This window comes from Mauremys reevesii, linkage group 13, assembly GCF_016161935.1.
Source record: "Mauremys reevesii isolate NIE-2019 linkage group 13, ASM1616193v1, whole genome shotgun sequence".
In the NCBI taxonomy this organism is placed as follows: Eukaryota; Metazoa; Chordata; order Testudines; family Geoemydidae; genus Mauremys; species Mauremys reevesii.
The window spans coordinates 43,098,380-43,123,515 of NC_052635.1; the positions used below are offsets into that span (position 1 = coordinate 43,098,380).

At 42.3% G+C, this 25,136-nt stretch overlaps 1 long non-coding RNA gene across 1 annotated transcript; it reads left to right on the plus strand.

Annotated features, from left to right (window-relative positions):
• The first annotated feature begins 10,136 nt into the window (after positions 1–10,136).
• Positions 10,137–24,533, plus strand: LOC120381152. The gene is made up of 4 exons (XR_005587955.1): positions 10,137–10,218; positions 20,609–20,789; positions 22,970–23,061; positions 23,890–24,533. It is a non-coding gene; the product is annotated as an uncharacterized LOC120381152 (long non-coding RNA).
• The last annotated feature ends 603 nt before the right edge of the window (positions 24,534–25,136 follow it).

Consider the following 25,136-nt stretch of genomic DNA (forward strand, 5'->3'; position numbering starts at 1 on the left):
TCACATTAATTACATTTGGATTTTTGTATGACTATGAAGCTACGACGATTCTAAACAGCTTGTCAATATTTTAAGTGCCTTTCATGAGCCTGAGTCTAATTAATTAAAGGGTTATGAAAAGCCATTAGGTTTTGATAGGGATCACCTTCCTTCCAGTCCCATGTCTGTGCAGAAACCAGAGAGAGGTTACAAAGGCTCAGGTTGAAATTTAGAACTGCAGCAAAGAAGAGAATACTCAGATCCCACATGGATTGGGGAAATTAGGACATTTGGTGCCAGATTGTCTGACTAATTAGATTTCTATCAACTCCTAAGGGACTGGCTGATGCAGTATTTTAATTTAAAGCAGCCACAGCTCTTTTCCTTCCCCTCGTGTCTTTTATCAAATTACCCATGTTTGTTTCAACATGTAACCATTTTGGTTTAACGCTGCACCTTTACAAGGCCCAAACTGTCCTGTCCTGGGTTTCACAGCACAGGCGTATCTCAAAATTGTCGACTTCTTCTGCCTTTAGGATGGGTTTTCCTCACAAGGGGTGGACCTGTTATTGCTTGGCAGACAGTCAACAAAGAGGGCAGCAAGAGTGTAGAGATGCAGTGTAGGTAATGGCCCCAGCACTTTGGTTTAGGTTTCATATTGATAGTTCATTTTGCAGGTAAGGATGGGCCAAGGAAACAGTGACAGTCTGTCTGTCTAGCTGTGTCCTCATGCTGCTGTCATAACCTTGCTATGCAAGGGCCTTAGGCTATGAAGTCAGGGCATCAGAGGTTTAGGCCAGGATTTGGGATTGAGATGAACTCATGGCAAGTGGGGACGGGCATTCAGCTGCAATGGCAATGGAATCTCATGAGCTGTTCTCAGGACATATCTGCCCACATAGTGGAAATCTCCTGATGTCACTTAGCTTCTGACCTAATCCTGCAGGAATTCACATTCACGGCTACACTTCTGCTGACGACAGTGGGAGCAGAATGGCCCCCTCGTGAGAGTTCGTCTGTCTGGGTCTGAAATCTCATGAGGCCACTGTTCTTGTGAGATTTTTTACTGCATCCAAACTGGAGCTGGAAAACGGATGCCTTTTTGGTTTGGGATCCCACCTGGAACTAAAACCACAGAGCTAGGCCTAAATCCTAGGAGCTGAGGCCAGTCCCTCGGAATCAAAGTTCAGTTCTAGCGCATCTCTAATATGTAGTGGCCACACTAAGGTCACCAAAAAATGCACCTACTAGAGGCCTTAGCCTATCTGTGTGAATAAGATGTGCATAACAGGGCCCTAAATTTGCAAAAAAAACCCCAACCCTACAAATCGTCCCAACAGCTGTGCACCAGACATGCGTGCTATTAATCTGCATGCACAAAGGCTCCATGCAAATAAATGCACTTGCAAATTTAGCTTGTGCAATTTTGGAGGCAATTTGACGATTTGATCCAAAGATCATATAATGCAGAGCAAGTCTATTCACTTGCTGAGAGTAAGTTTAGTTGCTTGCCAAACAGTTAAGGGAATACACTTTTGGGGGGAATTTGCCTTTTTTCCATCAGATGGCAGATAGCTGGTGATAGTGGCTAAGATCAATTATATACATAGGTGGTTTACCCGATTTGATGAGGTTGTCTATGATTGTAATTATATATTTAATGTTACATCTTGTTAATTTCTTAGCTGATATTTGTATATTATTTGTGTGTGTTTTCTGTACGGTGTGTGTGTGTGTGTGTGTGTGTGTGTGTGATATCAATGACAAGGCTCAGAATTGGTGTGGAGCCTTGCACAAATCGATTCTGAATTAGGGACTTGCCAGGTCCCTGGTTAGCAGACACCACAGTTTAGTGTTAATTGCCCTAAAATTAGTTAGCATCATTGAAATAGAGTGAGTGGAATTTTTAAAGCTATTTCTTTCTTGGAACCAGGAGACTGCAAAAATTCACTTGCCTTATTTAATGAAAAATTATTATACTATTATTGCTATTTTATATGATGGATACATAATTAACAGAGTCCATAGAATCACTTTTTCCCTGCCCCCACCCCCATTTTGCCGTCCTGCTTCTTTCAGATTATTTTTTCAGAAAAAGATAATGGAATTATATTACATCTTTTGCTTCAAATGAAACTGAAAACTATTATTCCTCTCAATAACTGGACCCAACAGTGTCGACCATTTCAGTGAATATTAAACACAAAAAGTACATTTCAGACATATTATGACTCTGCCACTATGCCTTTAACTCATTGCTTTGTGAAAAGGAGTAGAGCCGCAGAGTGAGTTAAAATGAAGCAACAGCCTCTAAAGGCTTTGAATTTCCTAGTTTTCATTGATTGAAATCAGACCTTTAACATTATTGAAACAGTTTCATTTAACTTCATTTCCCTGTTGTTATTTTGTTATGCGTTTATGGAAGGTTATACAATGCTTATTTACCTCTGATAAACCTCCACCTCCCAAGATGCTGAGAATGATTTGACCACATGGTAGCTTAATCAGATGCTGCTAGAGACGGCAATGGGAGTCTTGCCTAAATAAGGATCACCAGATTTAGCCCGAGAGTGTTTTGACAGGGTCCATATGTTAAAGAGGGACAGATGCTAATTATTAGTATTATTATTTGTATAGTGCTAGCACTGAGGAGCCCCAGCCATGGACCGGGCCCCATTGTGCTAGGTGCGGTACAAGCACAGAACAGAAAGACAGTTCCTACCCCAAAGTGATCAGATTTTCAAAAATGTTCAGTACATTGGGAAGAGAGAGCTTTTGAAAATCTAGCCTTGATTTTCAAAAAAGGGAGCTTGGGGTTCTGAGCTTTTTTGAAAATCGGGCCCTTATTGAGGTTCCAAACTGGGAGCTGAACTCTTTTAAAAATCTAATGCTGGGAGCCAAATTTCCTTAACGTGACTTTTTAAAATTGCCCCCACCTTTTTGCACCTGCATTTCTTCACCTGTAAAATTTTGGTGCATGTAAAAAAAACTCTTAGGCTGCTGCATGCAAATTATAGAGGCAGATGAACTGCCCAGTTTCTGTGTGCAAATGCAGTTTGTGCATCCAAATCAGACCTTTAGTCCGCATGCAAACGCTATGTGTGAAATAAAATCTGGGCAGGCACAAAATCATGGGTGCTATTGCAGAAGTTGCTTTTGAAAGTGTTGTCCACAGTAGATGAGTCATTCATATTATTTTGGGGTACAATAGTTGCACTATAGGAATCATCTGAAAAGGTTAAAGGAGATAGGTGCCCGGCTAGTCAAGTGATGAGGGTTGTATAAATGCCTAGGTCGATCTTGAAGACGGTTATGAAGTGGTAATGGGCTCCCATGTCACAATAGGAATATATGGTAGACTGAGGGTGCTTATGAGCATACGGAGACTAATTACAGCAAGTGTTTTCAGTGAAGAAATCAGATATTTGAACTGGCTTTTCAGCCACTTTTTTAAGTGATTTCAATGCTCACAAAAGAGATTTCACTGACAGCCTTTAAGGATATTGTCCCCCTCTACAGGCAGTGGCAGTTAAAATATCCATATATCACCTTCCGCACATATCTCAAGCGTGGCCTGGAGGGAATCACCTCTGTATGTGTGAGAGAGGGCAGGTCAGTCTCTATGTCTAATCAGTCTTTAGTGTCTCTGCTGAGCCTACTTAGTTATTAGCAGATGCCCTGGATCCACAGATTCCCCGCAAGAATTCAGGGAAACTGCAGCCAAAGTCTCTCTCTCTCTCAGGGTACGTCTACACTACGGGACTATTCCGAATTTGCATAAACCGGTTTTGTAAAACAGATTGTATAAAATCGAGTGCGCGCGGCCACACTAAACACATTAAATCGGTGGTGTGCATTCACGGTCCGAGGCTAGCGTCGATTTCTGGAGCGTTGCACTGTGGGTAGCTATCCCGTAGCTATCCCATAGTTCCCGCAGCCTCCCCCGCCCCTTGGCATTTCCGGGTTGAGATCCCAGTGCCTGATGGGGCAAAAATCATTGTCGCGGGTGGTTCTGGGTAAATGTCGTCAGTCACTCCTTCCTCTGGGAAAGCAACGGCAGACAAGCATTTCGCACCTTTTTTCCCTGGATTGCCCTGGCAGATGCCATAGCATGGCAATCATGGAGCCTGTTTTGCCTTTTGTGACTGTCACCGTATGTGTACTAGATGCCGCTGACAGAGGCGATTCAGCAGCGCTACACAGCAGCATGCTTTTGCTTTTGCGTGACAGCAGAGATGGTTATCAGCCATACTGCACCATCTACCAATCCATAAATTGGTAATAAGATGGGCATGGCTACCAGTCCTTTTGCACTGTTCCATTTGCTGCTGTCATAAGTGCCCCTGGCTGCTCTTAGCCAGGGGCGCAAAAGCCAAAATTGGGAATGACTCCCTGAGTCAATCCCTCCTTTTTGGTATCTAAAAATAGAATCAGTCCTGCCTAGAATATGGGCAAGTGTACTAGAGAACCACTGTATCAGAGAACCAGAGAGCACAGCTGCTCTGTGTCAGATCCTGCAGAAATTATGAGCTGTATGCTATTCACAGGGGGTGCTCCTGCAACAACCCCACCTGTTCATTTCATTCTTCCCCCAGCCTTCATGGGCTACCATAGCATTGTCCCCCCACTTGTGTGATGAAGTAATAAAGAATGCAGGAATAAGACACAGTGACTTGTTAGTGAAGGCAGCCTCCAGCTGCTATGATAGTCCAGACAGGACAGTAAGGAGTGTGTAGGAGAGGAGTCCAGCATCCCTCTGCTAGTCCAGGGGCACTTGAATCTTTTCTTTACACATGAAGGGTGGGTGCTGATGGAGCTCAGCCCCCTGTTGCTATGACGATGATGGATATCAGCCATACTGCACCATCTACCAGGAAAAATTAGGACCAGGCGCCCTTGATCGACCTGACCGATGCTAGTACGCAGGGTTACCAGGCCTTTTGCACTGCCCCATGTGCCAATAGGCTGATGATGACGATGGGTATCAATCTTATTGCACCATCAGCCACCCATGGCGGGGGGGGAGCAAGGATGTTGGTGTTGAGTGCTGCACCATCCCGTCTATCTGCAGCATTCAGTAAAGATAGGGTGACATGTAAAAGAGTCAGAGGATTGTTTTCCCTTTCGCTTCTGGGGGTGGGTGTGGGGGGGTGAGTAGATTGCCAAGCTATGCCCTGACCCACCGCGGACACTGTGTTTGACCCTAGAAGCATTTGGAGCTCAGCCAAGAATGCAAATACTTTTCGGAGGCTGCAGGAACTGTGGGATAGCTTCAGTCCTCCAGTCCATGAGCGTCCATTTGATTCTTTGGCTTTCCGTTACGCTTGTCACGCTGCAGTGCGCTGAGTCCCTGCTATGGCGTCTGTCTGGAGATTTTTAAAAAAGGATTCTGAATTTCATCTTCTGTAACGGAGCGCTGATAGAACGGATTTGCCTGCCCTTACAGCGATCACATCCGCATGGTCCGTGCTGGAGCTCTTTCTTTATTTTGATTTCGGACTGCATCGCCACCCGTGCTGATCAGAGCTCCACGCTGGGCAAACAGGAAATATTCAAAAGTTCGCGGGGCTTTTCCTGTCTACCTGACCACTGCATCCGAGTTCAGATTGCGGTCCAGAGCGGTCACTGCTGCACTGTGGGATAGCTCCCGGAGGCCAATACCGTCGATCAGCGTCCACACTAACCCTAATCCGATATGTTAATACCGATACTAGCGTTACTCCTTCGTTAGGGAGGAGTACAGAAACCGGTTTAAAGAGCCATTAAAATCGATATATGGTGCCTCCTAGTGTGGACGGTTGTGGCGTTAAATCGGTTTTACGCTCCTAAAACCGATTTAAATGCCTAGTGTAGACCAGGCCTCACTCTCTCTCATTGCCTGTCCCCTCTGTACAGCTGCAAACAGCTGCATCGAAAGCTTTCCGAGGTGAACTGCCCAGCATTTTCCCTATGAATTTTCCCTCTTGGTCCATGAGAGGGGGTGGTTTGCTCTGCTAATTGCTCCTTGTTACTTAATCTTCTATTCCTTGCCAGCTGAATGCTGTGAGAACCCAACCCTATCACTGCAAAATTTAATTCCTTTAAAGAGTCAAAACATGTGATCCTTTTAGCATCAGAGCAATGGAACTGGTGCAAGTAGTCTTAGAACTCTACCTGTTACAATAGATCCAGACTAGATTTACAATTAAGTTTTGCATTACTGCTAACCATATGGCCATGCTGTGACTGATAAGGAGTATTTCTAGTAGTCACTGAATAGAGAAGGTGCCATGATAGAAAGACCCAGATTTTTTGAAACCAGAGGTCCAAACACTGGCAGTATCAGCCCAGCCTTACATCCATCCAAGCAAATGAAATTGTATTCCATATGTATAGCTGATGTTTGAGTCTTGCTGAATATATCATAGAATCATAGACTATGAGGGTTGGAAGGGACCTAAGGAGGTCATCTAGTCCAACCCCCTGTTCAAAGCAGGACCAATCCCCAGACAGATTTTTACTTTAGTTCCTTAAACAGCCCTGTCAAGGATTGAACTCACAACCCTGAGTTTAGCAGGCCAATGCTCAAACCACTGAGCTATCTCTCCCCTCCACCTAGACAGAGCTTAAACCTCAAGGTATTTTTCAGTTAAGGGTTTGTCCCAATGTCCTTAACCAACTTATCCCTTTCCCCACCACTGTTATAGTGTTCTTTCTGCTGCGCTCACCCCAGAGATGGCTGCATTTCAGTGGAGTTTATGTTTGGGTGCATGTGTAACACACATTACATGAGGGGTATGTGTGTGCATATGGATGTGTCCCCCTGTTCCCTCAGAAGCGAACCAGGACATACTGATCTATCTTAGGTACTTCTGTGGCCCTTCTTACAGTTTCACAGGCTGACGCATTTAACCTCATAATACCCTTCTGAGGTTGGGTAGGGCATTATCCCTATTTTACAGGTGGGAACGTGAAGCACTGAGAGTCTAAATGAGTTACCCAAGGTCACACAGGGAGTCTATGGCGAAGAACCTTCTTCCTCCTCCAGTTGCAGCGTTAGTCAAGATTGTCCCATGCTGCAGACCCCAGGTCTGCCTTTCCAACTGCCCCGCAGTTAGGAGGACCCAGATCAGTAGTTTTGGGTTCAGCCACTTCTCTAATTTTCAGTCATGCTTTTTAGTTAGGGGAGATAGTTGAAAGTTGTTATCTGGCATTTTCTTCTACAAGATGAAACGTGCATCAGCAAATAGAGAAATATGATTGTAGGAATTGCCAGACTGGCTCAGACCACTTGTCCATTTAGTCCAATATCCTGTCGCCAACAGTGGCCAGTACCATCTGATCCAGATCAAGAAACTCTGCCTTAGGCAGTTCTGAGATAAACTGCTCCCCGGGAAAGTTTCTGCCTAACCCCAACTAGTTTTTCATATGTGTTACTGGTTTTTGTAAGCTTTGATCCATAGAAAATGACTGTTATTTCTAATAGGTGACCCTCAGTCTAGCAGATTTCAAAAGCCAACAAATCTGCAGTCAAATTGTCTAAGAACATAAGAACGGCCACACTGGGTCAGACCAAAGGTCTATCTAGCCCAGTATCCTGTCTTCCAACAGTGGCCAATGCCAGGTGCCCTAGAGGGAGTGAACCTAACAGGTAATGCTCAAGTGATCATTGATCATGCAATGCCATCCTATGCAAAACTAGGTGTCTATCCTATTCTATTGCTATGCCAGCTCATGCCGATCAGAGGTAAGACTTGTTTTGAACTTAGGTGCCTTTGAAAATGTTACCCCATTTCTGGGCTTTTGATAGCTATATTGGATCTGTGACCTGCTTTAGAGTAAAGAATAAACCATTTTATTATTTTATGATTTTATTTAACCTTTTTAAATGCATTTCCAAAAGCAAAGAACATAAAAAAGATGAAGCGATTACAACTGCCCCTCTCTGCTTTCCCTGTGGCATAATGAAGTGACTGTAGGTCCCTGTTACCTTGTGCCCGCATGACTCAGCCAGGAAACTTCCATCAGCCATTTCCAGTCCACAAGCCCCTCTGACCAGCTACCTCCAGCCAACATGTATCACTTCCTTGTGAAGTGAAGGGGAATCTATTTTGTTTGTAATAAAGCTGATTATCATAGATAAATGTATCTAATTAGTCTCATTTGCTGACACACAAGCCTTTAATTGCAAGTTGAATAATTAGACATATCTGCATATGCAAATGCATAGGGTTACACTATGTCAGTCTTTAACATGATTTCTCCAGAGACAAATAACTCTATATTTCAGGAGAGAATATGCTATATTAATTTACATAGACAAATAACTTTATTTAACATGAGTCACTCTCATGTTTGGTTACATAAAGCAATACACAAAGAAATCGAAGAGATTTTGTGTAGAATGAAACAGCTGGAAGATACTAATTTATGAGGGGGAAATCCTTGCAAACCTTAATGTTTTTCTGTGCAGTCAATGAGTGATGACAGCAGTTAGCGTTTCCCATAATAAAAATCTCATTGCTGGGATGAGACAAAATTGTCACGCTTACTGTTGGAGGGTCACATCTACCTTACCAGGGATAATAGAGTGAGGCTTGTAATGCATAACCATCCTCTTTGCACAGAAGCACTGCAGTAGGAAGGTACTGTACCTTTTAGATCTCTACTACAGAGCATGTCCTATAACACAAATCATTTTTTCTCCCTTCTTTCTTACTGGCGATTCTGCATTCTCTCCCCCCGCCCCCCCTGGTAGATTATATGACGTTATGCTTAAACTGTTTGGCCTGTTGTTTGCTAACCAGATGGCCACTGCAGCACTAGCAATGGTCTGCAATTTTGGACCAGGTGCATGCTGGGATATGTGTCCCTCCTCCATCTGGATGCGAAGTGCATACTAATCAGGCAGCAAGATGTTTTTTTTTCTTATTTCTACTAATCCCAACTCCAGGCTAGGGAGTCAGGGGAAAGACTTTTAAAGCAGGCAAGCAGGTTTTCTTGTCACGGTTTCGAACTGTGTTAGTCAGACTAGTGCATCAAGGATTTTTCATGGGTAAAATCCGAGTTCAGCCATCCAGCATTCAGCAAAGCAGCATGATGGAAAAATACAAATAAATCACCTTGAATCAAATGAGATTTTGGTGCTGGCAGGCAGTTTCCCTGCGACAAGACATTTTTATGGAGGTGCCTAACATGGGAATGAAAATCTGCTCAAAAGCCAAATTTCTGTCCAAAGAAACAATGCTTAAAAAAAAAAATCCAAACACCACCATCCGCCTTTGCAGCTACTTGCCTTTTTACACTCGCTATTGGCTCCAATTATCTGTCCCACCGATGCAGGATTGTTTCCCCCTTTTCGCTTTGTTGTACCGTACCAGTCATCTCCAAAAGGCACTTAATTATTTTTGAAGTGAGTCCTGATAGTGGAGCACATGGGTTTACGCTGCTACAGATGCTTAATAGTAGAAATATTGCTCTGAAAGAAGGCTGAAGCAAGCTAATTAGGAAGCCTAAGCCTAGGTGGAATTGATGGGGTTGCTAATTATGTCCCTGGTAAGCCTAGGTTGTAGCAATATAAATAGTGTTATTAATGTTCGCACTGTCACTCTGGCCACGTGACAGCTCTGCTCTCAGAAGCTGTTATCTCTTGGGTGGAGGAGGGGGTTGGCTGGACCCCAACTAATGCATCCCTGCTCCCTGGGTACCTGTCTGTTCCCTTCATCCCAAGCTTGATGGCATTTACAGTCAGACTGGACAAAAGCACTGGCAAAGCTACTGTCGCGAACCAACCGGCCCAGGTAGCAGGGGAGTGGCCTCTAACAGGTCTTTCCCATCTCTAACTTCTGTGAGTCTCTGAATTACTTTGGAGCCTTTGCTGGGATTTATTTGATGGTGATGATTGGGGAAGCGGGGCGGGGGTTGGGAATTTGCATTCCTAACCCTGCAGCTGCCATTCCCACTCCCTTCCTTGCACCCTCCCCACCCCATTCTCCTGCAAGGCAATGAGACATTCAGCTGCACCTCTGCAGTCACATCCTTCCCAAAAGCCTTTGCAGCAGCCCCCTTTTCTGTTTCCATGGCAACTGGAATTGTGATGCTGAGTGGAGCTGACACTGTCCCAATGCAACCTCCCCCCCCACCGCCTTTGTCATGCCTGCAGTTCTCTAAAGGGGACAGCAGAGGGCAGCACCACCTTAGGGCTGGCGAGGGAGAGGCAGCAAGGCGCATCACCCAAATTAGAAACCTTTACCTTGAAATGTAAGGTCTGATCTATTAATGGACTAACATGGATTTATGCGTAGCCTGTATGCAGGGAAGCCGTAGAAGGGGCAGGAGCAATTCTCTCGCTCTGGAAAGCAAGATCTGGGCCCCCTGACACTTTTTGTGGTGGTCGTAATTTTTATTTTGGATTTTTTCCTCCATAGCCCGCTTAAAAGCGGGGATGCCTTGGTATTTCACCTCCTGACCACACCGCGCAGGAAAGGACAAGTCCATTTCTCACCGTGCCAGGATCTGCTCCCATTACTGCTGAAAAAACAATCGCAACAACAGACAATTACAGTTAAAGCCCTGTGAGTCGGGGCTAATTTACAATGGCCTTGCTGCCGTCAACTGTATTATGCATTTAACAATCAGGAAAAAGGTTTATATAGTGAGAAGCAGTGCTTGGTTGGTGTATGAGGCCAAGGCTTCCAGTATCTGCAGTAGAAAGTCTGAGGTGCTTGTTCACAATTTACAGTAAATTCCTGGAACATTTACTGATTGATTCAGGGGGACCAGCTGCTGCCGTCTGTCACAGGGCATTTCTTAAACTTCCCTATTACAAATCAAATCCTGATTTTATACCTTTAATTTAAACATTACAGTTTTGAATTCAATAACAGGAGTGGGGAGTACGTTGTGGTTTTTGTTAGGGCCTGCTTGAAAAAAAATCTTTTAAACAATCCCCCGTGTGCTAAAGGAAATAGTCAAATCCGGTATCAGATCAATTTTAACCATGCAATGAGGGTGATTTTCTTTTGGTGAGGATCACAGATGAATGGGATGTTGGGCCCACACTGGATTTTATTAGTTAAATATGAACTTTTTCTAGGAAAACAAACTACCGCCCCCCAGCCCAACTACTTTCTACTTATTGAATTTTAATGCCATCCTTAAAGCTAAACAAAATAATGCTTCTTTGACCTGACTATTAAGGGCTTCACGACAGAAGAAAGATGGAGAAAATGACTGCCATAAGGCACCAAAATGTCTCCTCTAATTCCACACAGCTCGTAGTTTATAAGCACACTGTGAAATAGTCTCACTGAGGTTCCAGTTGTTGTTGCAAAGTTTTAAGATTGTGACCGTTCTAAATATTTCTAGAGTACTAGCAGGCTGGCACTGCATGGGTTAAGTAGGTAGGAGGCTGGAACCTGCATTTTAACAAGTCATCAAGCTTCTGTGAAATCTCAGTGGAGTGGGATTTGGTGAATGGCACCTCTGAAGGGAAATCTGCCCTACATAGAGTCAAGGGTTGTTGTGTAACAGCTTTGAGAGGCAGCAGCAGCAGCGGCAGCACTGTGGTATGACATGGGAGAGGCTCCTCCTCTCTCTGCCTTGCTTTCTGGAGGATGGAGCTACCCCTTCGTGACAAAGTCCTGGAGAATTCAAATCACTAACCGCAGTGGGAACAAATCCCACGTTCACAGAGAGTCTATCCAGGGCCGTGCAGGAAATGTGCCACATACCCAGATCCTGGGCCTTCATCCCCTCTGAGATTTCTACTGGGGAGGCATAGCCAGAAAGCCCTATTTATAGCTCAGAATGGATGTTAATCCTGCCAGATACATTGAAATCCTAACCAGTGAAATCATCTATTTGGTCTCTTGCTCCTATAGAGGTAAGGGCCAGACTCTGTACCCACTGAAGCCAAAAGCAAAACTCCCTTCAAGGATTTGATACTTATTGAAATCTCCCATGTTGGACCCTTCCGTCCCTTGCATTTCCTAGCTGTTTAAATATTCTGGGAAGTGCTGACATGGCATAACGCGAGGCTCTCTGGCAGCAAGCACGATACTGTAATTCACAAAGGAATCATACTTCATTGAGATGTATAATACCTATAGATTATTTCTCTCTTCCCTGCTCAGTGTTTGCTAATTTCACCTCAGCCTTCGCTCCTCTTCTTTAAGTGGGTGACAGTGACTGATCGATGGTCCCGCCAGCAGGGCTGCATATTGTTTCTGACACGTATGCATAGCTACGGGTAATGCTCAGTGTGCGACTTTGCACAGAACCACCAAATCTGAAGCCACAGCAAACCACAGCAACAGCAAACCACAGCCACAGCAAACCCGTTCCTATCAAAGTTGCATCAATTTCCCCGAATGAGTAGCTAAAGATGAGACTTTTCCCACTGAATTATTAAACATTATTATTGTAGCAGCATCTAGAAGCCTGAGCCAGGTCACAGTCCATTGTGCTAGGCAAACAGGTACAAATATATGATCAGAGAATTTATAAGCTAAAATAAATTCCACTTTAGCACTTGCACACCAGTAACTGTGCATTTGAGCCGTGTACACACATACACACGGGTGCACACATCATATCACATAATCAGCTGAACTGATTCCATTTTGAATTAGTCTGGCTGTTCCATGCCCATATGTCTACTTTGACATCCCCCGTCATAGGATTCTTATTATTTTCCTTACTCAAGAAATTGCTGTTCATTGCTTGGGTTGTTTAAGCTATAGAAACCATCTTCTATTTATACCTTTTATTCACACGACTGGGAAGACTTTAGGGAAGCTGCATTCACAAGCAGCACCTTTAGCTGAAACCCACTAAAGCAACATGGCCTACACTGAAAATCTCCATGTACATTCCACAGATTAAATAAGAAAGACACATTTCCATATGCCTTTCTTTAGGGAATCAGCCCCCCCCACCCCACATTCTCCGGACACCGTTCAAATCCACCAGGCCTCCCCTTGTGGATCTGAGAGGCTTGCCTGCCTGCCCTGTACACAGAAACATAGATAGATAGACAGACAAGTATTTTCCCAGCATGGCAAGGCCACAGTGTCTTGTTAAAAACGGGCATGTTGTCTAACCTAGGCAAAGAGAAGGCTCAACCCACACGCTCAGTGAAGCAAGGCTCTTTTTGTTTATCTGTGTTTTGTTTCTTTTAAATGAAGAGTTGATTTCAATGGTCGGTTCCTTTCCTTTCATAAAAGGCGCAGCATTTTAATGTAGGTCATCCTCATTTGTTCTATAGTGTCTTTGCATCAAGACAACCAGTGCTTTCACAATACAAACAAGTCCAAGGAACAGACTAAACAAATTAGCTATAATGTAATTAAAACAGATGACTGATTAGCATTCCGTTTCCCAGCCTGCTTTAAAATAGCTATCTTGGTGTTTATCTTTTCCTGATTTTTGGCCTCTGTGAATTGCTTAGAAAGATAAAAGCATCTCCTAGCGTGTGTAATGCTACCAGTTTGTCCTCTGCCATTGAAAACCCTCTTCTTTTACACAAGGTCAAATGCAGTTCTCAGTCCCACCAGGGTTAATCTGGATAAACCCATTGGTTTTACTTTAGATTAACCCTGGTGTAACTGACAGTCTATAGAACTACTATGGTATCTCATAGTATTGTATCAGATATCATGGGCTCCTGGCGAGGAAGCTACATGTTAGGAGTTGAAAGACACCCAAAATAGAAAAATGAACCTTCCTCGCTCCTGGCTCCCTACTGATTTTACAGCTGAACACTTGAAAACAGAATGTGGGCCAGAGATTTTTTTTTCTATTTCCTCTTTTTCAGTGGCAACGCTCTCTCTCCCCATATGAATTAAAACCTTTCCTAATGGATGTAAGGAAAAAGATTCCCACAGACTATAATATTATATAGCCTGGTATTTACCTCCTGTAAATACGGAATCGTAATGCCAAGCCACCAGAAAAGTTGTCCTTAACAAAATCAAATCCACGCCTCCTTTTCTCACTCCGTGGCTGCTTTTGGGTTCTCATTGTGAAATTCATCAAGGTTCTATTCTATTCTATTCTATTCTATTCCATTGGTTCTTCTACTATTCTTATGACCATATTATCTGAGCGCTTTCCAGTTGTGCATTAAGTAACACAGCTTACATTTGTCATGTGAGGTTTGTTCTTTCTCTCATTATGTATGGAGTGTTTCGTTTTGGTAGGGTTTTGCTGTGGGGGATTTTTTTAAACCATTCAGACTCTATCCTTGCTGCCTTGGCCAAGATGAAAAATCCATGTAAGGAAAAGTCCTATAGGAAACATTTCCCCACCTGCTGAACATTTCCTGGCGGACTTCTCATTGTTTAATATTTCCCCCTGCCCTTCTCTGTGGGGGGATTTGCCTCCACGGGCCCAAACTGAGACTTGGTATTTGCCAACCTAGAGCCAGAGAGATTGTCACAGGCAATCAGTAATAGCTTGGAATCTGACTGATACATGGAAAAATATCACCCTGTGTGGGCATGTTCTCTGCAGGGAAAAGCAAGTGGAAAATATAGAAGACATCTTCACCACAATCTCAATGCAAAGCAGCCAATATGCTCTGGGCACATTGGTGTGTGTGTGTGTATAATAATAATAATAAAGGCTCCATTGACTTGAGCTGGATGCTGGAATATATGGAATGTGAAGTCTAGTGCACAGTTCACTCTGATCTTGGATAACTCTTTTGACCTGAGCAAGGACTGCAGGATCTGGCCTGCTATCCAGTCCAATACATGTCCCCCTCCCCCCGCTTTATGTTCTTCACAGGGCTGGTGAGAAAGTTTATGCCACTTCCCTTCTTGTTTCCATCTTTATCTGATCTGCCTGAGTCAGCGCGTCAGTGGCGCTGGAATTCTGTAACTTGCATGGGAGTGTAACAGCCTTTATGTGATCCAGACTAAAACGCTCTCCTGTCACTGCCTAGCGCCCTCTCTGGCTCCCTCATCAATATTTCAACTTAATAGTCAATTCCTGCCCCCATTCCTTTTTGCAGGCTGGGTCATAAAGAAGGCTGATTTAAAAAAAAAAAAAAAAAAAGAAAGCTAACCCAAAGACGTGTCATTGTACTAAGTGCTTTCAAATCTTCCAGGATGTCACTGTGTCACAATTTCAGTTCATTAGGCGGTGCAGGGAAGATTCTGTGACATCAAAGCCCTCCTTTTCCCTATAGAAATGGGAACGGCTCTTTTGATCTCAGCCCCCAATAACCCCCCTGGATTAATATTTACTTGCACAACTGAAACCTGCAGGGGACTCTGCCCTTGATTCCTCCATATGTTCTGGGGCTGTTTTAGTTGCTTTCCTGACTTTTGGAAGAGGGTGGTATTTTTTGGGTTTGTTTCCCTGTTCATTTTGCCCTCTGCATCTCTAACCCAGCAGGAGAAAAAGACCCAACCCACCCTGAGTCAACCAGTCACTTTGAAGCTTGCCACAATCAAATGTTTTTATTTTTGGGGACCCAGCCAGCTGTTTGTTTGAATCCCTGGCTTATACTGAGTCAAGGAGATAATCTCTCAGGCCCCATGTGCTTAATCTGTTAGCTGCTAATGTTGCATGAGATATCAAAATGGTCCCTTCTCCCATGGGTTGCCAGGGTATTTATAGCTTAAAACAGAGGTTTACAATATAAACTCAGTTTTCAGAATTGCACAGGGTGTGTTTGTAAAATAACAAAAATTCTCATTGACTTTAATGGGGATGTTGTGATTGTAATTCAATGCAGCAATGTGACAATGTAGTTTGTGTACTAGGAAGATGTCTCCTGATAGGAAGCAACACAGAAATAACTTGGTTTCTAGTTAGATCTTGTTTAGGATCCCTATTGCCTAAAACCAAAGCTCAGAGGCTCTCATGCTATTTATACCTAAGCCTTTGAGCTCCGGCATTAGGCAAAAGGAAGCCTAAACATGCTCTAACTGGAAACCGAGTTGTTACTAGAGTTGTGTTACTTTAGAAACCAGTTGTTATATCTGAGCAAGGTAATTGCCTTGCAAATATACTGTATACTCCCCGAGACAAGTACAGATACAGAGTACACAACTGCACGTGCAGGCCAAACTTAGCACAGGGGTGGAGCACTGATCTTTCATATGAAGAGAGGCGTGGATCAGGGTCCAGATCTTGAAGCCAATTAGAGCCAGTTGATTTGGCTCAGTGAGTGTTAGATACATGACAAAATGGACAAAAAATGAATTCAGTTCAGAAACGTGTCATTTCTTAAGCAATTCTGTAAGAATAATTTCCCCAAAGATGTTTGAAGGGGTTAAGCATTAAAAGGGGGAAAAGAATGCTAAAAAATGACTGCAAAGCCTATACCGGCCCATCCTTCATTCAAGCACAGCATATTTAGGATGTGTCCTGGTGTGGATGCTAAATACAAACATGGGGTTGGCAGGTCAGTTTCTTCTGTGTTGTTATTGTCTTTAAGTAAATAGACAGCCTCGTGCTGAAGGTCTATTCTATTTCATTCTACGTAGGTTCTTATACCACGGTCCTCACTGCAGTCTCTGGAAGGTATTTACAGCTGCCTGTCCTAAAACCATAGACACTTGTCCAAAGAGGAAAACAAGTGGTGTTTTAAAATGGATTGTTTAGCATGTTTTTAAACACCACTTGCCACCAAGCATAAAGAAAATCAGCGATGTTCAAAATTTAGGAGCTCATTGTGGTCAGCTCCACTCCTCAGGAGGGATTCACCTGCCATTGCTGTGTTCCGAGCCATTTTTCTACACCCAGCTCGAAAACTTCATGGCATACAGACTGTTACTAATAATGACACATTATCAGTTCCTCTTTTTTCTCTGCATTTTCCCCCTGCTGTTTCGGGGGTTAAGCAGCCTTGATTTTCTGTGGTTGACAACACCACCTCATATACTATTTATCTTGTCAAAACTCTCTCCCTCTGCCCTCAGCTCCCATTTTGTTCTCATTAATAGCGATTATGAAAAACGGGGCTAAATACTTACTTTCAGATGATTTATCCAAATGTTGAACTGCATAATTGGGGAAGCTAAGACATTATCTCTTCAGATTCTGTCAAGACTCAATTTCTGCATTTGATTTAATTTTTAAACTCATGACCCATAACAGTACATATACTTATTGCCGTGATGGTGGTGTGGCTGAACAATATATCTATCAGTCTGAAAGGGGAAGGTGCATATAATTTATCAGAATTTAAACAGTCAGCCTTTTTTAAAGAACACTTCCTTTCCATGCAGTAATTAACATCAAGCATCAACAGAAAGGAAATTCAATTGGAAAGAAAGCCCTCACAGATGTAAAGAAGATAGTAAATAGCTGGCATCAAACTCTGATTTTACTTTTACTGGCAGAAATGACACATGAACAAATGTGTTGTGTTGTTAGAACATAGAAATCGAATGTATCATTTTAGCAGTGGATCCAAGTCCGTTGAAGTCAATGGAAAGGTTACCATTGACTTCAGTGGGCTCTGGATCATTTGTAATGCAGTTTTATATTTGCAATGGTGTAGGAGCTGAGGACCCTGACAAAAAAGTTATAACCGTCTGCTTGCTTAGCATCTACTTGCCTGCATTCTCCTCTGCTTTCCATTTACATTATTAATTGCTTTCCTATAAAACGTATGAGTGCAGAGTTAGAGAAAAAAGGGCTGTCTTTTTTGAGCTTATGAGTGTATAAACACACTCACACACATACACAGAGTGTGTATATCACTGGGCATCTGACTTTTTGTGTATCCCTGTTCATCTTTCTAACCCGGCAGTTCACTCTTGCTTTCCTCAAATGACTTTTGCCTTGCTCTGGCTCTGGTCTCCAGCTGAATGCAGTTGCTTGTCCTCAGTGAACTGTCTTGATCAGACATATTTTCAACATACAGCTAAAATCAAGATCAAGAGTCCCATTGACTTCAACAGCAGTTTTGCCTGAGTGAAGATTGTTAGCACTAATCAGTGAGTTAAATAGTGAAGCTTTATTTTTTTTTTAAACAAACTATGCCATGGAATCCTTGTCACCAGCAATACCACACCGCTCTCCAAATTAATGCTGACACAGTGTTGAAATTGTTAATAAAAACAAATAATCAAGCTGCTAATATCTGCAAGCACCATTTTGGAAAAAGATAATAGACCAACCATCAGGGAGTACAGTTAATGTATAAAACAATTACTGTAGTCAAATGCTTAAATAAGAGCCATAGTGGTAGCAAATGTGTTACTGTACAGGAAAGTAGTTTAGTACACATGATATTTCATTTGCAATTTGTAGCAGCACTGAAATCAAACAGAAGAAATTCTAAGATGCAACTTGCTCTATCAATCTACTAGTCTTCCCTAGCAGCCTTTTTCGTTAAGCTGAAATATGCCATGTACACACACACAACACGGTTTTTACTTGTTATCCCTGGTTGCAGAAAGTAATATAGTTATTTAAAGCACACTCAATTACTGCTAGCTTGTTCCTGTCTGTAGTTGTCTTTCTTTTAAATACACATGCAGCAATCAGAAGAGATTTCTTTTATGTAGGCATTTTAAACAAGCCTCTCATTGCCATTTGTGATGAGGATCTAACTGTTAATCTTTTATCTTGCAGTCAGCATATGACTTTGCGATGATTCGTCCCTGCTTGCGAGATTCCTGCAGTAAACGATAAGACTATATTTTTAACACATCATGCATTTAAGATGGCGGCAATAATTCAGAATCCAGATTCTTGAGCATTTGGTGGATTTGACCAGCTTTAATTGCTACAATTGCTCTTCCTTTTATTCTGTTATCACCCAATTCTTAACTTGCACTCTGCTTTGCAGAAATGGTTAGAATGTTTCATTTTCTGTTTAATCCATGTTCCTCTGTTACTTGTGAGGAGAGACAACATAACAAGAACCAAAAACGTGGCAAAAGGAACAATGGTGAAAAGAAAACAGTGGGTTTGGATCCACTGTTAAACTAGTTGCAACCAAGAACTGTGATTGTCATTGAGAAAGTTATATGGGCCCGTTTCTCTCTAAGAAAGGGTTTTGCCAAAGTTTGTCTTGGTTTAGCTATGGGGTGGAGCCATAAGCACATCTTTTTCTATTTTTAATTTTGAATGGTCAATTTTTCATTGAAATTTCAACATTTGAAAAATTGGGTCCAGCTCTTCTATGCATAATAACTGTCCATTATGGGCTGGGTTTTTATTTTCCATACACTTGTGTAAATCAGAAGTCAGTGAAGTTACACCAAATTGGGCATAAAAGAGAGGAGACATGGTGGCACTGGCGCAGTAGCAATGTCTATTGTTAAGGTTGCCTAACATTTTCCGATATAAACCCTTTGTTTTCCATTGCTTATAACCTTGACAAATGTTTGCCTGAAGTCTGAGCAAAACTGGTGCAGTCATTTCTCAAAACAAGGCTAATGAAAAATAGGCAGCTTTGCTGATGTTAAAAAAGAAGTTCTGGCTTAGTTTTGAATAGCTTTGAACTCTCTCTCTATATATATTTGCACTCTGTATAGGGATAGAGAATAGCATACAGTGTTGTTGTCTATGGGTGTCGGATTAAGCTCTTTCTGCGGTATTCCCTTTTAGTACCTATAGGCAATACCTTTAATGCCACAAATACTGAGGTTAACCGCAAATTCTTATTTCGTTATCTAAGCCAAGTGGCAAGTTTCTAGGCACCACGGCTGAATATCCACATAGAAAAGCGGCAAGGGGTGAGGGAAGAGAGAGAGAGTTTACAGTTGTAGTGAGAAACTCTTATTCACAATGGCCTGCAAGATCAAGAGATCCAGTGATTTGCCTGGGAGAACACAAACAGCCACCTTGATTTAAACCAGAAGGGCACAATCCATTCTCAGTGTAACATCACTGCCTCCAGTTGAATTACATCAGGGACGCACTTGGCGCAAGATGTTTAGTTCAATGGCCATAGTTATATGTTGGGTCCATTAGGGCTGCTAACGTTAGTGTTTTATTATATCCCTTGTCCTTTTTTTGTTTAATACTTAGACATTAACGTGTCAGCATCAATTAAATTAGTTATCATCTGTGCGTATGTAAAAGAGGCTTAACTATTAGAAGGAAAAAGGAATTGCTCAGGGCTTGACCTGTTTATGATGTTTGTCAATAAAAACTTAACTCACAAAACAGTTGTCACATTGATTTTTGGTGCTTTTTTTATGACATGGTGTCTAAGCAGCAAGTGTCACTGGCCTGTTTTAAATGAGCAGATATAGCTCATTTATTACTATTAATAATAAGATAACTGGCTTGAAGAAAATGATGCCTACAATGGACTGATTTTAAACTAGACAATGAAAAAATATCATTTTATTTCTATTTAAACAGTATTTGCTGGGTGCCCAATTTCGGAGAAGGAGCAATTCACAAATGTAATGAAGAGACTTAACATACATAATCTTTATTTTACTTAACATGCTTTTTATTTATTTTCATTGCCATCATGCAGCAGCTTATTTGTTTGCATCAGTGCTCTGCTGTGCCATTTTAACATAAATTAAACCTCCCCTCCTCCCTGCATTGGTAGTTTGTTAGAGAAATGCCCGAGTTCCCTTTAGAGGGGGAGGTCAATAGGTCATAACTTGTGATTTTGAACCTAAGCCAGACCTAATTTAGGGATAATTTTCTGTTTCTTTAGTTGAACTGTTTCCATGAGATCGTCGTCAGAGAATATAAAACCGATCCACTGCGCACAGCAACTTGGAAAAGAAAATATTGTCAGCTCTGCTATCGAGGCCCCCATGAATGAGATATGTGGAAATTGCTAAACAATATCACCGTATATTTAATCTAAAGCCGCCTACAATATTAGATTTTAGGTAACTAAAACAAGCAAGGAAAATAATGTTGAGGAAATTAATGATTTTTCTTATTAGAAATCAGCTTTCATTCGCAATGTACAACATATTTCCTCCTCAAAGTCTGTTTATCAAACTAATATTGACAAAATACCGATTTGCTTCTCCAGATCGCAAACAACTTCAGCAATATTTGCCTTGGACAAAAGGTTAAGGTTTTACATTACAATATGTAAACAGGTGGATTTTTTATTCTCTTGATCTCTAGCAGGTCACAGCTTATATTTAATGGCATCTCCTTTGTAGAGCACATGAAGGCTTGGTTGAAATAATCAGCCACTATGTTTCTGATTTGTGTTTAAGTTGCTTTAAGGAAACATTTGGTCTTTTCCCCTCTAACAATGAGTTGTTGTGTATATAAGGGGCCTGATTCAAAGCCTATTCAAGTCATTTTGAAGTCTCCCATTGATTTCAATGGGTTGTGGATCAGGCCTGTAATAATCACCAATAAATACCCTGTAAATCACGGAAGAAAATGGAGAGCAATACTAGAATGTAGCTTGAGCTTTCTGCTTATACAACAGTGCTTTCGCTGGAGAGCGTACGGAAGGAAACAGTTTGAAGTAGGCCAAAAACGGGGACGTGGCATGCTGCATGCATCAGTTCATTTTTAACTTAACTGCCTCACCAGCTCCTGGGAGCGATACCCTTGTGCTTCACATCACCAAAACCATCTGCTATAGTTGTGCCTAGAATTGCCGAGTCCTCTAGAGGCAGCAGGGGGAAAAAAGGCAAAGTGAAATTCTTCCATGGAAATAATGATATTAATAACAACAAAATCTTTAACCCATTCAAACCTGGAAAAAGTTTTTGCAATACAAGTCCACTTTGCCTGCACGGCTTCTGACAGATTGGACCCCTCGCTCCCCTGCCCCGCCCGCCCGCCCCTTGAGAAAGCACTGAAGCGAGTTGGTGTGTTGATGTTATCCAGGATTTTAGAGCAAGTAAACTCAAATCAAAAATGCCACTAAAGAAGTTAAATTCAGTGTCAGAATCTAGTTATGCGTCACAGCAAGAAATGATCATAGTTGTTTTTAGCAGTAGCATTATGGACTATGGATGTGTCAGCACTGATAGTTCCATCATAACCTCCTATTTCACACACACACACACACACACAATTTGCTCAACTCTCTCCATTGTGCATAAGTAACAAAATTGAGCTATGGAGGATTTCACATAATGAATCTATTCTCCTAACAGTACTGAGGCATAGCTCCCATTAACATTAATGGCGGTTACACATGTGCATAGTATGAATGGGACTCACATCTGCATACTGAAGCGAAGCATCGCCCTTCACAATACCTGGGCAAAGTGTGGTGAGTAAAAGATGAACTAGCAACCTTTAGTTCTGGATTTACTGCCTTTGGTGATCCTAAGCCAACCCTTTAACACTACAGCATTTGAATGTAACTTTGGGGATTAATAAACTGTGGAAGTCGAGCCCTTTACTGTCAGGAATATAGTAGATGTTATCAGCACTAAAACTAACATTCATAAAACATGGAGGAAACCACTTCATCTAGCTAAAAAACAGGCTCCAGGTTTATAGGGTTAATGCTTTGTAAAATAATGCAGCCATTGCTTTGCTGTTCTGCCTGTGAAACAGGATCTCAGGGAGTTAAAATGAAACAAACCTCCTTGTGCAGTTTATGTCACAACGTGTGTGTGTGTGTGTGTGTGTGTGTGTGTGTGTGTGTGTGTGTGTGTGTGTGTGTGTGTGTGTGTGTGTGTGTGTGTGTGTGTGTGTGTGTGTGTGTGTGTGTGTGACCAAGCCAAGTTCTTTTTTAGCTCTACCCTTTTGAAAACTGCTGGTTAAAGATAAACTAAAATGCCAGAACTGAAATTGCCCACGTTAGCCCCTAAGGCAGCCTGCGCTGTCATCTTTCATTAGCCACTGATAGACCAAAAGCCCAAGGCACAGTGAAAGCTGGTTCCTAAGAAAGGGCTTGGAGCCAGGAGCTGCATCTCAGTGCTGTAATCTTGCATCTCTGTCCTTTTAGGTTTGAGCTGAGCAATACTTTTTTGGACGTGTCTGCTTTCATATTGCAAATTTCAGTCTTAAAATCAATGGTAAATTGTAATACAGCATTCCATAGCGTCTTAAATTGTCATGACAAATGGTTGCATATTTTCAGAGGCATCTGATGGCTTTGTCCTGTGTCAGACCTTAGATCATGGACTAGAGATGCTCAGCGCCAATGGCATGATAAAAACGATCGTGAGCTGGGTAAGTTTAACATTCTTTATATATTGAAAAACCTTTTTAAAATCAAATAATCTTCTCCCCCAGAGGAATGCTGTATTCTCACGCTGATTCTTCAGTTGTTTCGAGGTGGGTGCTCTTGCCTTGCGGCTTTTACTGCATGGGCTATGGGCAAAGTGATGAAAATATTGAGTCTAAAATCATGTCTGTTCAGAGAGCTTTATAAAACCTAAAGGTCAGTGACTTTACAGCATGCCTTCACTCTGCATTTGAACTAGAGATGTACTATGGTTCAGAAAATTGTGGCAGCCCCTGATGGAGCTGCTCTAAGATAGGCTGGCTACTTTACTAAAGCAGGAGGGTCAGGAACCTTTTTAAGAGAGTGAAGCAAATCTAATCCACATTGAGATGGAGGACATCAGATTGAGCTGCTTTCGAGGTTGTGCGCCCTCAAGGGCAATCTTCTCGCCCCTGATCAGAGGCATGGGCCGTGGAGGATAGAGGAAGGGAAGAAGCATAAAAGCACTTGGCTTGACTCACACAGAGAAATGGTTTGGATATAGGAAAAAACCATTTAATGCTGGGAAAGGGGCTGATAAAACAAAGGTTTTATGGAACAGAACATCAGTTAGCCTGGTATTAGTATGGCATCCTGTAATTAGGATAATTTACCAGTGGGAAGTTCTGTAAAAATGCAGGCAAATGTGCCAGGGCCAACCAAGACCACAGGGCCATTTCACAGTGTGAGACAGGGGGCATTGTGGAATACACCCCCAGGCCAATGTGCTTGGATTAAAACTGTGCTTGGATTTCCTACAAGTGGAATTACAGAGTATCTTCCATTTTGTTCAGGTGAATTTACTGATGAAAGGTGGTGAGTTGATGGCCGAAGCAAGTGAAATCTTCTTTTGATCTACAGAACAAGTCAAGCACAGGGTCAGGTCTCTTCCTTGTTCTACCATCAAACCAATGTGCCTTCACCCATTTCTGGGATTCTCTGTAGGAGTGGAAGAGAGGTAATTTAGTCTCTAGCCATAGACTCAATGAGGCCAGGATTTCACCCACAGATTTTTAAGGCCAGCAGGGCATATTGTTGGCAATTAGCTGGACCTCACGACTAGCACAGACCACAGAATTTTACCAGGTAATTCTGCCATTAAACCCAACAACCTGTGGTTGAAGGACAGCATCGTTTTTAGAAAGAGATCCGATCTTGATTGTATGACTTCAAGTGAGGGAGAATGTCAAAGATGATGGCGGGTTTTGTGACACAGACACCCATCCACTAGAAACTGTACCAGGACCACAAATAATTTCAGATAGGTGGCTAAAGACTCACAAGAGGATGACCATGTTTGCTCATCTACAATCCTGGGTGGGATTCCAATTGGTGATTTAGCAGGGTAGGGCTCCATATTCCATTACCAATCCCATAGGAGATTTTCTTTAAAAAATGTGGGTTGTGGTGAGAAAAGATGGCTCCTTTTCTGACTCTTTTACCTTTAGATTTCAAGTTTTATTGCGCTTTCCTGGATGCTTTTGAACGAATTTATGTGGCTGGGTACCCCGCACAAAGCAAACAACATTGCATGGCAAAGCTCAGTGTATTTTCTGTGGGCAGTGGGCTGGGCCACTTCACTTCATACATGAGTTGCCACTGATTGAATACATGAAACTGTAACACAAAGTAAAGAAGACTGGAAAAATATCTTGTTCCAAAAGTTATAGGGCAAGGCCACAGGGATTTCATTTTTGTTGCATTACCACTTCACAAGAGGCATTAATAATGGAGCTACATTTAGCAGAAAACAAGTAAATGCTCCTGACAACTCTGTCTAGGCACATTTCAGTTCACTGCCAGGTCACCAGTTGCACTGCAGTACTGCATACCTCCAGAACAGGAAGGGAAGATGGAGGATGCATTTTTGTTTTTGAAAAGTTTCTGCAGTATGTGAGTGCCTCAGTGGAAGGATCATTTTTAGTGAGAGTCTCCGTAGGAGCTTAAGAAGAAGAATCAACTTGATTGTGCTACAACATTTTAACAATGGCTTTTATTTCTCTGCCGCCCGAAGACCTGCTTCAGCATGCAATGAGAAAAG